This window comes from Oncorhynchus kisutch, linkage group LG15 (assembly GCF_002021735.2).
Source record: "Oncorhynchus kisutch isolate 150728-3 linkage group LG15, Okis_V2, whole genome shotgun sequence".
NCBI classification, from domain to species: domain Eukaryota; kingdom Metazoa; phylum Chordata; class Actinopteri; order Salmoniformes; family Salmonidae; genus Oncorhynchus; species Oncorhynchus kisutch.
In genome coordinates, this window is record NC_034188.2 from 43,907,786 (window position 1) to 43,920,391 (window position 12,606).

General features: G+C 43.3%; 1 pseudogene; it reads right to left on the minus strand.

Annotated features, from left to right (window-relative positions):
* LOC109904742 (multidrug resistance-associated protein 5-like) overlaps positions 1–12,606 on the minus strand; it is a 58,625-nt pseudogene that overhangs the window by 27,579 nt on the left and 18,440 nt on the right.

Here is a 12,606-nt window from a genome sequence, read left to right on the forward strand (position 1 = left end):
TACCTATGATGAAAATTACAGGCCTCTCATCTTTTTAAGTGGGAGAACTTGCACAATTGGTGGCTGACTAAATACTTTTTTGCCCCACTGTACATAGGAGAAAGCAAAGTCTAGATAGGGTTCTCTCATTTCCTTTCACTAGTAGTCCTTTCAGACTAAGCATCCCAAAGATATACAAAAGAGACTAGCTAAGAAAGCCCATTCAGATCATTACTGCATTATACAGGAATAAAACCATTTCCGATGATGTTGCCATATTACACAAGTCACTTATTTGCTGCAAATCATTCTGAATGTCACATCATTCAGATGATCAGTAGCTCATTTTACCTGAAGCTGCTGTGTGACAAAGATGGTCTTGCCCTTGGACACTGTGCGGATGGCGTTGTGGAAGAGCTGAGAGCCCACGTGGGTGTCCACGGCACTGAGAGGATAATCTAGGAGTAGAATGGGTCGCTCGCTGTACAGGGCACGTGCCAGGCTTACCCGCTGGCGCTGCCCGCCACAGGTTGGCACCCCTCTCCCCGATCTAGAGTGAGAACATTGAGACAATGTTGACAAAATGTATCAAGGATTATTTCTCAATACATGGGCATCATAGGCCAGAACAGATAAGGACATAAAGATAGTTACATAAACATAAATACTACAGTGCACCCCAAAACATTCCATCTATAAACGCATGTACTACTTTCTAGCCTTGTACATAGTTATTCCACTTTGGTGGAATGGCTACTTTGGTATACTGTAAGGTCTATGCATTGTACAGTGTGGCCATAGTTCATATTGAGAGGATATCCAACAGAGAGATGTAATAGAGGTCTGATACATACCTCAGTCAGATCCCCACAGGGCAGCTCTGTCAGATCAGGGATCAGGCAGCAGGCATCGAGCACAGAATTATACCTAATAAGGAAACACTGCCAAGGACATGAGTTAACATGAGAGGGAAACAGTCATTGTCGAGAGAAATGAGTAAGCCATGAGTTCGAAATGTCTTTGGCCCTTGTCAATGTGAAACTATCAAACTATGACATCCAAATGTGGTTTGTCATGGACTACAGACAATTAGCTGTTGATTTTATATACACAAAATCAATCAATCAATCTTACTTGTCTTCATCATATCCTTTTTCAAACAGGACGTTCTCTCTCAGTGAGTCGTTGAGGATCCAGACCTGTTGAGCGACATACGCAAAGCCGCCACTGGCTGCCACGTTGCCCTCCAGCAGGGTCATCTGTTGAACACCAGGGATAAGACTCATGTTAATACATACTAGAGGTAAAGCTGACCTGGGCCAAAAGTCAAATACTTTCAGGAAAATACTTGAGCAGTGTTTGACTTCCTTTTCCCAGTACAATGGAACCAATGGAATAGTCCCAAAAGTGCGAATTTCAGGCTTAGACAAACACACCTCAAATGCTTTCAAGTCTGGTTTGTAGGGGAATCCCCCAGTAAGCTGGTGATATTTGAAGGCCAATGATCTTGATCCTCACCTGTCCCAGTAGAGCAGACAGAAGCTCTTTCCACTCCCCACCCCTGCAGATTAGAATGATACTAGTGATGTAATAATATGGATTTGTATTGAAATGTCCATTTCAAAGGAAAGAAGTGCAAAGTTGTGGTACAACCTTGACTCCCTATAATTGTCTATTCTTTCAGCCGCTTTCTTTTTTCCATGAGTTGAACTACTATATTTGAAAGTGCCTGCAGGCTAAATCCATTTCTGTCAAGTGCCAGTGTCTCAATGCTTTAGAGTGTGTTTGTTTATGTGTATATTTGTAAATGAGCCGTTTACCTTCTTGACGCACAGATCGATTCGATGCTGGGTCTTGTGCAGCGGCGGGCGGGTGGTGGAGCTCTGGGTGGAGGAGATGGTGATCTGGGGGCTCTCTTGTTCCATGTGGGTGAGGAGCTTTTGTCCGTTGGGACTCTCGTTGTTCCCCTTGACCTTCTCTGCAATGATATACAGGCTCAGTTTCTCCTTGCGCAGTACACATCTCATCCCGCCTCTTTTCTTCTTGTGGACAGTGATGGCTTTGGTGGGAGCTTTGGCCTTCTCCCAAGCCAACGTGGCATCACGGAACTCCACGGAATTCATAGGGCTGTCCGTTTTGGCCATCACAACCGCTCGGTCCTCCATCAAAAATAGTCTCTGTTGACACAGATATGATAAGATGGACATTGAAAAATTGCATGAGGAGCTGATTAATTAATGTCCATTTTGAAGTGCTGACAACAGTCCTTGCTGACTGAACGCTAGCTGACTTCGTGCCACAATCATTCCCAATTTTTGTACAACGATCTCATCTGTCTTTTTTCTACCCGAAATCGGTTGACTGCCACAGAACCCTCTGATAAAGCTTGTACAGCCAAGAGTGTGACCTTGGGGGCAAAGGTCATTGAGTTGAAGACTGTGACAACGGTGAAGGCCTGAAAGGTGAGGAGGGGTCCAGCATAGTTCATTTTGTGAAATTCCACCTCTTTAAAAGCTTCTATGAATTTTATACAAACATCAACAAAAGCTACCGGTAGCTATTCAAAGCAATGAAAAGAGCACTCAGTTCCTGAAAAAGAACTTAATTCTTTAAAAGCTATTGACAGAGGGGCTTACCTGGGCTGCAGTGAGGTCATAACCCAAGGCCACGTGTAGAGTGAATGTGCAGACACTGGAAATCACCACGAATATGGGAGCCACGCCCACTGTGAGGCTCTGAACATAACCAGCCCTCTCCAATATCCCCCTCTCCTCCGAACACACAGAGAGAGAGACAGAGAGAGACAGAGAGAGACAGAGAGAGACAGAGAGAGACAGAGAGAGACAGAGAGACAGAGAGACAGAGAGACAGAGAGACAGAGAGAGACAGAGAGAGACAGAGAGAGACAGAGAGAGAAGGAAGACATGTTGTATTCATCCTCAAACAACATTAGACACACTTACAGACATGGATAGAAATAAAAGAGACATGTTGGGCCTCGCGGCCATAAATGTTATAAAATGTACTTTTAAAATTGTGGGCCATTGGCAGCTGTCCAAGTCAAGTGCCCGTCTTGCCCTCCTTGTGTTCATGTATGTGTACATCTCCCAAATGTACAGTACCTTGTCAAAAGTTTGGACACCTACTCATTCAAGGGTTTTTCTTTATTTTTAGTATTTTCTACATTGCAGAATAATAGTGAAGACATCAAAACTATGAAATAACACATATGGAATCATGTAGTAACCAAAAAAAGTGTTAAACAAACTCTTCAAAGTAGCCACCCTTTGCCTTGACAGCTTTGCACACCCTTGGCTCTCAACCAGCGTCACCTGGAATGCTTTTCAAATAGTCTTGAAGGAATTCCCTCTTCACTCTGCAGTCCAACTCATCCCAAACCATCTCGATTGAGTTGAGGTCGGGTGATTGTGGAGGACAGGTCATCTGATGCAACACTCCATCACTCTCCTTCTTGGTCAAATAGCCCTTACACAACAAATGATAGTGGGACTAAGTGCAAATCAGATGGGATGGCGTGTCGCTGCAGAATGCTGTGGTAGCCATGCTGGTTATGTGTGCCATTAATTCTAAATAAATCACAGACAGTGGCACCAGCAAAGAACCCTCACACCATCCCACCTCCTCCTCCATGCGTCACAGTGGGAACCGCACATGTGGAGATCATCCGTTCACCTATCCTGCGTCTCACAAAGACATTGCAGTTAGAGCAACAAAAAAAAAAGTGGACTCATCCACCTGTCAAATGTCTATTGCTTGTATTTCTTGGCCCAGGCAAGTCTCTTATTATTATTTGTGTCCTTTAGTAGTGGTCTCTTTGCAGCAATTTGACCATGAAGATGATTCACGCAGTCTCCTCTGAACAGTTGATGTTGAGATGTGTCTGTTACTTGAACTCTGTGAAGCATTTATTTGGGCTGCAATTTCTGATGCTGGTTACTCTAATGAACTTATCCCCTGCAGCAAAGGTAACTCTGGGTCTTCCATTCCTGTGGCGGTCCTCATGAGTGCCAGTTTCATCATAGCGCTTAAATGGTTTTTGCGACTGCACTTGAAGAAACTTTCAAAGTTCTTAATATGTTCCGTATTGACTGACCTTCATGTCTTAAAGTAATGACTAGGACTGTTGTTTCTCTTTGCTTATTTGAGCTGTTCTTGCCATAGTATGGACTTAGTTTTTTACCAAATAGAACTATCTTCTGTATACCTCCCCCACTTAGTCACAACACAACTAATTTGCTCAAACGCATTAAGGAGGAAAGAAATTCTACAAATTAACTTTTGGGAAGGGACACCTGTTAACTGAAATGCCTTCCAGGTGACTACCTCATGAAGCTGGTTGAGAGAATGCCAAGAGTATGCAAAGCTGCCATCAAGGCAAAGGGTAGCTATTTGAAGAATCTCAAATGGGGGGGGGGGGGGGGGGTGCCTTAATCGCCATCCGTGTCTTCGGCGCCCAGAGAACAGTGGGTTAACAGCCTTGCTCAGGGGGCAGAATGACAGATTTGTACTTTTTTACCTTGTCAGCTCAGAGATTCAATCCAGCAACCTTCCACTTACTGGCCCAATGCTCTAACCACTAGGCTACCTGCCGTCTATTTTTATCAGCAGGTGTAATATGGATGTCAATTAACAATAACTCATGAAGATAATGATATCACAACTCTTGATATTAAATAACTGATGTCTCTTAAGATGAACGTCCAATTAATCATCATGATAATAGGTATGATTATTATCATCATCATCCAAACGGTCGACTGATATGAGGATGAGTCCCACCTGTCTAATTACAATCATGTTTAAAAGCACCAAACGCTTCTTATCAACAATGTAAGAAAGAGCCTCGTGAGAAATGGCCCCCTCTAATTCGTCAATCTCCTCTAAGTGGAACAACCCTCTGCAGGTCTTTAGGTATCAAAGAGCTTTAAACACTTTTTTAATTAACCTTGGGGCGCAGGGATTAATTCAGGGCTGGCGTAATGCTGGAGTACAGGGAGGGAATCTAAGCCAATGGAATCTAATGGGAACGGAGTTGCCGGATCAATTGCGGGGATGAGTCTAATTTGAATTGATGATTGGAGGATTTAATGAAACTAATGTGTTTCAGGTAATGGGTTGAATTTATTGGACTGACTGGAATTGAATTGGCGAAACCGAGAGGAAAATGTCAATATTAGTCAAATTAAGGAGGTACATTCTCAGTTGGAAATAATTACCTTAATCCAGATGCAAAACAGGAAGTGAGTTACTTATGATTTTTGCTGAGTCACAGGCCCCGTGACATAAACGTGATGACTCGGGCCTTGTGTTTTTCCTGACCAAGTGACCTGACCAAAAAATAAATGAAATACAAGCTGTGTGTGTGTGTGCAACCAGTCACTCACTGTGGATGTTCTGAGTGAAAGCATTTTCCCAGCAGTACATCTTGATTAACTTGATACAGACTAGGATCTCATTCATGAGCCTCAAGCGCCGGGCAGTCACTACCACACACTTCTTACGGAAATACGCTGTGAGATGCGACGCCAGCATCTTTCATGGATGGAGAGAAGAAGGAACAGAGGAAAATTTGAGTGACAGTTGGGGGAAATGAAAGCAGACAGTCTATATCCCACCCTATTCCCTAGTGCACTACTTTTGACCAGAGCCCCATGGGAATCAGCTGTTCGGCAGGGTTACTGCAGGGAACAGACTATAAACAGCTTCCACATCAATACAAAGGTCCCCAACAGGTCGTCTTCAGGCAGTCTTCAGACTGAGGCTCATGAGGGACAACACCAAAGTCAACAGGAGATTGGCAGGAAGGCAGGAGGACAGTTTTGGGGGAGGAGATTTGGAAAGTTAAGGGGAACAAACAGGTTGTGTTGTAAAGAATAACAGTCTGAAGTGAAGTACTTTCACTTTAGTTTTTACAGTTATTGGAAAATAAGTTTATGACTAATACCATAAACAGGAAAGACAATTCATGAATTACTAAGTGCTGAGTGAGAATTTCAGAGTAATCATGCTCCAAGTAACATTTCTGGGGTAACTGCTGGCAAAATAATGGTGTTTATCTTTTCAGTGGACAATATTTTCAGTCACTAAACCTTATACGTAAGTTACAACTGTATGAAGCTAAGGTGCCTCTGAGTTAAATAAACAGTGTCAGAGGAGAGTGGTGAGTGTAACTGTCATTTCAATATCAGTTCAGATTTTCCTATTAGCACTTTCATAGGGTGTGCATTCCTTTGTTAGTATGTGGATAACCTCCTACCATAGTAGGGTAGAAGAAGATGAAGACGGCTGATCCAACAAGTGCAGTGGGTCCCAGGAAGTAAGCGTAGGATAGACCAAGGATACCCACAAGTGGACCCCCGGCTAGCAGACAGCCCACAGAGACTGCCTCGTATACCTGCTGGCCATCACTGGAGCAGATGTTGATCAGCTGTAGAGAGGGACATTGACGCAGAATAATAGGAGAACACATTGAAACAGACCCTGTAGTTGACAGACATAGTCAGTCAAAGAAGAGAATTAAATTAACTCACAGAAAGTGAAAATGCTGCAATGAGAATAAGCTGACATGTGAATTGAACCCTAACTATTTCAATAGTAGTGCATGGCTTGGAAATAAGACAAAAGGCTGAGAAGTTGGCACAATACAAAATTATACTTTGCAAGAGTTTTTATTTTACCTTTATTTAACTAGGCAAGTCAGTTAAGAACAAATTCTTATTTTCAATGATGGCCTAGGAACAGTGGGTTAACTGCCTGTTCAGGGGCAGAAGGACAGATTTGTACCTTGTCAGCTCGGGGGTTTGAACGTGCAACCTTCCGGTTACTAGTCCAATGCTCTAACCACTAGGCTACCCTGCAGTGTGTGGGATTTGTTTTCATTGTTACTTTTGTTTCATGAAACTGATACAATGAAACTATTTGTTATCTGAGATACACCTGCAATGTAACCACTAGAAGTGCAAGTGCATTTCTCAGAAAGTCCAGGACCCAGTTGCACAGGGCGGGGTCGAGACCCAGGGTCTCAAGCTTAATGATGAGTTGAGGCTACTATGGTGTTGAATGCTGAGTCAATGAACAGCATTCTTACATAGGTATTCCTCTTGTCCAGATGGGATAGGGCAGTGTGCAGTGTAATGGCGATTGCATCTTCTGTGGACCTGTTGGGGCGGTAAGCAACTTGGAGTGGGTCTAGGGTATCAGGTAGGGTGGAGGTGATATGATCCTTGACTAGTTTCTCAAAGCACTTCATGATGACAGGAGTGAGTGCTACGGGGCGATAGTCAGTAAGTTCAGTTACCTTAGCTTTCTTGGGAACAGGAACAATAGTGGCCATCTTGAAGCATGTGGGGACAGCAGACTGGGATAGGGATTGATTGAATATGTCCGTAAACACACCAGCCAGCTGGTCTGTGCATGCGGCTAGGGATGCCGTCTGGGCCAGCAGCCTTGAAGGTTAACACGTTTAAATGTTTTATTCACGTCGGCCGTGTCGGTGGCACTGAATTGTCATCAAAGAGGGCAAAGAAGTTGTTTAATTTGTCTGGGAACAAGACGTCGATGTCCGCGACGGAGCTGGTTTTCATTTTGTAATCCGTGATTGTCTGTAGACCATGCCACATACATCTCGTGTTTGAGCCGTTGAATTGCAACTCTACTTTGTCTATACTGATGCTTTGCTTGTTTGATTGCCTTGCGGAAAGAATAAATGCACTGTTTGTAATCGGTCATGTTTCCAGTCGCTTTGCCATGATTAAATGCTGTGGTTCACGCTTTCAGTTTTGCGCGAATGTTGCCATCAATCCACGGTTTTTATAGTCACTGTGGGTACAACATCTCCAATGCACTTCCTAATAAACTCACTCACCTTATTGTCTGAAGCTACCCGGAACATATCCCAGTCCACGTGATCGAAGCAATCTTGAAGCGTGGAATTCGATTGGTCAGACCAGTGTTGAATAGACCTAAGCACAGGCACTTCCTGTTTTAGTTTCTGCCTATAGGAGGGGAGCAACAAGATGGAGTCATGGTCATATTTGCAGAAGAGAGGACGGGGGAGGACCTTGTATGCATCGCAGAGGTTAGAGTAGCACTGGTCCAGTGTTTTGCTCGAGCAGGTACGACAATCAACATGCTGGTAGAATTTATGTAGCCTTTTTCTCAAATTGGCTTTGTTAAAATCCCCAGCTACAATAAATGCAGCCTCAGGATATATGGTTTCTAGTTTACATAGAGACCAGTGAAGTTCTTTCAGGGCCGTTGAGGTATCTGCTTGGGGAGGGATATACACGGCTGTGACTATAATTGAAGAAAATTCTCTTGGGAGATAATGCGGTCGGCATTTGATTGTAAGGAATTCTAGGTCAGGTGAACAAACGGACTTGAGTTCCTGTATGTTGTTATGTTTACACCATGAGTCGCATATCATGAGGCATACACCCCCGCCCTTCTTCTTACCAGAGAGATGTTTGTTTCTGTCGATGCGACGCATGAAGAAACACGGTGGCTATACCGACTCGGTCAACATATCCCGAGCGAGCCATGTTTCCATGAAACAGATAATGTTACAATCTCTGATGTCTCTCTGGAAGGCAACTCGTGCCCTAATTTCATCCACCTTGTTGTCTAGAGACTGGACATTGGCGAGTAATATGCTCGGAAGCGGTGGATGGTGTGCTCGCCTTCTGACCAGGAGTCTGCTCCATCTGCCTCTCCTGCGGCGACGATGTTATTTTGGGTCGGCCTCTGGGATTAGACTCAATGTCCAGGGTGGAGGTCTGAACAAAGGATGTGATTTGGGAAAGTCGTATTAATACATTAAAAAAAAACGAATTACTGCATAGTTTCCTAAGGACTTGAAGCGAGGTGACCTTCTAAAATATTGACAGTGAGATTACCAGTGCGCACTATAGTCCAATCTATGCCAAGTAGGCCTACATAGCACCCAGACAGGAATGTGAGACAAACAAGTCATTGTGTAACTAGTAAATCCAGTTAACGCTGGGGAATGAGGAAAGCTGCTAGCACGTATCACACCACACGTAGCCCTAGCATGACATTCAAATAAACAGCTAGAAGTGGTGGAAACAAAACATCCACTCAATAATATTGCAGTTGGGGAACTCAAAACTTAAATGCCTTTCATCTGAAATGTAATTTAATATGGCTGTAATAAGCGCCCGCATTGTACTGCACTATCAGCACTTTTGCGTTTCACTGCTGGTCGATGCTAATTTGGGGTATTTTAGTTAGGAGGAGGGGGGAAATTAAGCCCAAAGTGTGGCAGTTGGAAAATAACTGTATATTTCTGGGCCAAAGTGCGACCATGGTACACACTGGCTAATCTGGAGGATTAATATGGGTTTCACCATCGAAGGCTTTGTAATCTTCTGCTATGTTCTCATAAACATTTTCAGACTAGTGTGAAATGGAATAGTACTTCCCAGAGTACTTCTCAAATGGCACCCTATTCCCTGCAGAGTGCACTACTTTCTACCAAATTCCTACGGGTCCTGGACAAAAGTAGTGCACTACATTGGGAATAGGGCATTATTTGGAACGCATCCCCAATTTCTGAGCCAGCATGAAGGCCGAATGAGGACTGCCAATGTTAGGTGAATCAGCAGAAAAGAAAGAAAGCAGATTTGAAGTGTATTTTCAGGCCCCACAAAGCTGGTGACCATGGTGATGAGGAGGGAGAAGATGGCGACCAGCATGCTGGTCTGGCAAAACCTCCAGAAGACACAGGATAGGGATGCCTCTTCTTTCCTCTTCTGTTTCAGCTCATCATGCCACAGGCTCTCCAGTCTGACCGTAGGGTAAGAGTGAGAGTGAAAGAGAGATTAAGAAACTTGAGACCACTGACTCAGCAATAGTTGCTCTTGATCACAGATCTAGAATCAAATTAGCCTTCACCCAGTCCTAGCCTTTTCCTATTCGAGGGATGACAAAAACACCCAACCCTGTATCAATGGTTACGGAAAACTTACGCCTACTCTGCATAATCATTTACATTAGCTTCTTAAAACAATCCATGTAAGCGTATTGTAAACCAAGATAGGCATGATGAAGAAAGTCAATGGTAGACCTACAGTATATATTTCCAAATTAATATGCACTACGCAGACATACAGTAGGTGAGGTGATAATTATGTTGGTGATTGAAATTTGCATTTTTGGAGTACAAATTATAATCTTTACACAAACGCACATTTCATACCAGTATTTTACACTAAATTAGACTCATTATGTGGAAAACCATTGCCAAAGAACTGTAGATCACTTAATTTGTTTTTTTGTAATTCAAAGCGACTTCAAGATTTGACTTCTAATGAAAATCACTACATAAAATAAATCCATTATTATTAAACGTTGTGGTTCAGCTTAATTACAGTAACAGGCAACGAGCCCAATGGGAGGTGAGAATGGATGGCACGTAGGATAATCGCAGTGTGAGCAATACACGCCAACATGCTAAATATGTGCTAATGCACTTTTTTTTACCACCATGTAAATCCCCATGAAGAAGAAAAAGGTCTTAATGACTAAATGGATCACTCCTAATGGCTTGAAAAGAGAGAGAAGGAGCAGCTGCCACATCTAATTTATGTCTTAATGGGTTTATTAAAAACGCATCAGAGATATAAAGTGCATTAACCCGAGCACGTGCTCCCGCAGGCTGATAATTACTACTTTAATTCACATTACCTGCAACCTGAGTGAGATTTTACAATTAACACAATTAAGCAGTCTCTGCAGAGCGAGTTTTGCAGGAAATGAAACATTCAAAGTTTAGTATAAATAATATATCTCCTTTTGGAGTTTTTGGTTTGAACTGATATCTATGGTCTATACACCAAGCAGTTTAATTTCGAGAGAAGCCTTTTGGAGTTTTCAATCCTGTAAAAGGCCCCAAAAGATAGTGATTCTACAAGCAAATTTAATCCAGTTCACTGTCTGTAATTTTGAAAAGAGTCGTCTAGTAGGATCGCACTATGGAGTGTAATTGCACATAAAGCAACTACAAAAAAACGCTAACTTTAACAATACCCCCCAAAAATGTTAACGTAGTGTTAAATGTTAACGTAGGCCTAATTGCCACATTTTATACCGGCAAGCCTAACAAAAAACGTGCCTAAGAAAACAAATGTGGTGACTGAATGCAGCTAGTGGATAGCCTGCTGGGGTTTCATTGATAGCACCTGTCAACTCTCCCAAGGGGCTCTCTGGCTTCTCTCCGGTCCCCCTATCTGTGGGAGTTGTGTTGCATAAGTGTTCTAGCTATTTAAACACAAAGTTAAACCCTCCTCCACTCTACCTCTTCTTTTCAGACGCAGCACACACATACAATGCATGTGGCAGTTTTCAGGGCCACGTTTGGCCCCAGGCTAGGTACACACTTCTTATGCGTCCCTCCCCTATAGCATGTTATACGCCTAGCTAACAGGAATTTCTGCTTTTGATCAAGATGTGGAAGTCATGTCGAAAATGAGCCACAAATGCTCCACCAGTTAATATGTCCATCTTTTGTTAATTCATTCCATCAATCTACTCATGAATAATAACAGATTCACCTCCATAAGGGTGAAGACACAAGCCATGAGCAGGAAGGATTGCTTGAGGTGATTTTGGCAGCTAACAAATAAGAGGTGTCTCCAGTCAAAGCGAGACATGGAGAGACAGGCTGTCCCGAGGCGAGGATGAGGGTTAATGACATAACCGCTCTCTCTGTAGGCAGGACTGAGCAGAGCTAGTCCCTGCTAACTCTAAAAACACCCTAATCCCAGGCTATTAATACAATCTTCCCTACCGCCAGATCTCTATGGAGACAGGATGTTCATCATTCAGTCAATCAACCCCTGTGGAGGGTGACTCTTGGAAATCAAGGGAATACCACATTAGGCAACTGCAAAGGTCCACTCAGCAATGACCCACAATGCACCTGGCTGTTAAACCTCGGCCGCACTTCTGTTTTCTAGGCCTACCGTCTGTGTTTGTCCAATGTTATTTGAACATTGGTTGGTTTAACTTGCAAAGGGACAGGAAATGTGATTCATTGAATGAATGTTGAAGAGGAAAACAATAACCCTGTTGAACCTGGACAGTGGGTGCTTAGGGATTGATGTTTGACAATAGTCTCACCTGTGGCAGTTGTATTCAGAGCTCTTGTGGCAGGATAGGCCCCATACATTGTCTATGGAGAGGCTGGATGTCTTGTGGGCCCTTAGAGCGAGTGGGGTGAGCCAGTGCAGAATCATGAAGGAGAAGAGGCCAGAATTGTCGACTGGGTGCTGGTGCCTGTGAGAAAGACAGTAAAAAAATCGAGGCATGGTGTTAGAGACAGAGAGTGCAATAAAGAGCAACAGCAAGAAAATAAGAAAGAGGCCCTAAACCTTCACTGACTCGGCAAAGTGGAAAAATTAATCATGAACAGCCGTTTGCAGACACTTCATAGAATTCTTGGGAAGCAGTGGAAAAAAAGTTGCATTCAAATGCAGAGCCCTCTGTTCGAGATTCTCTTAAATGGCACCCTTTTCCCTTCACAGTGCACTAATGTTGACCAGGACTAATAGGACTCTGGTCAAAAGTAGCGTACTATGAAGGGAATGA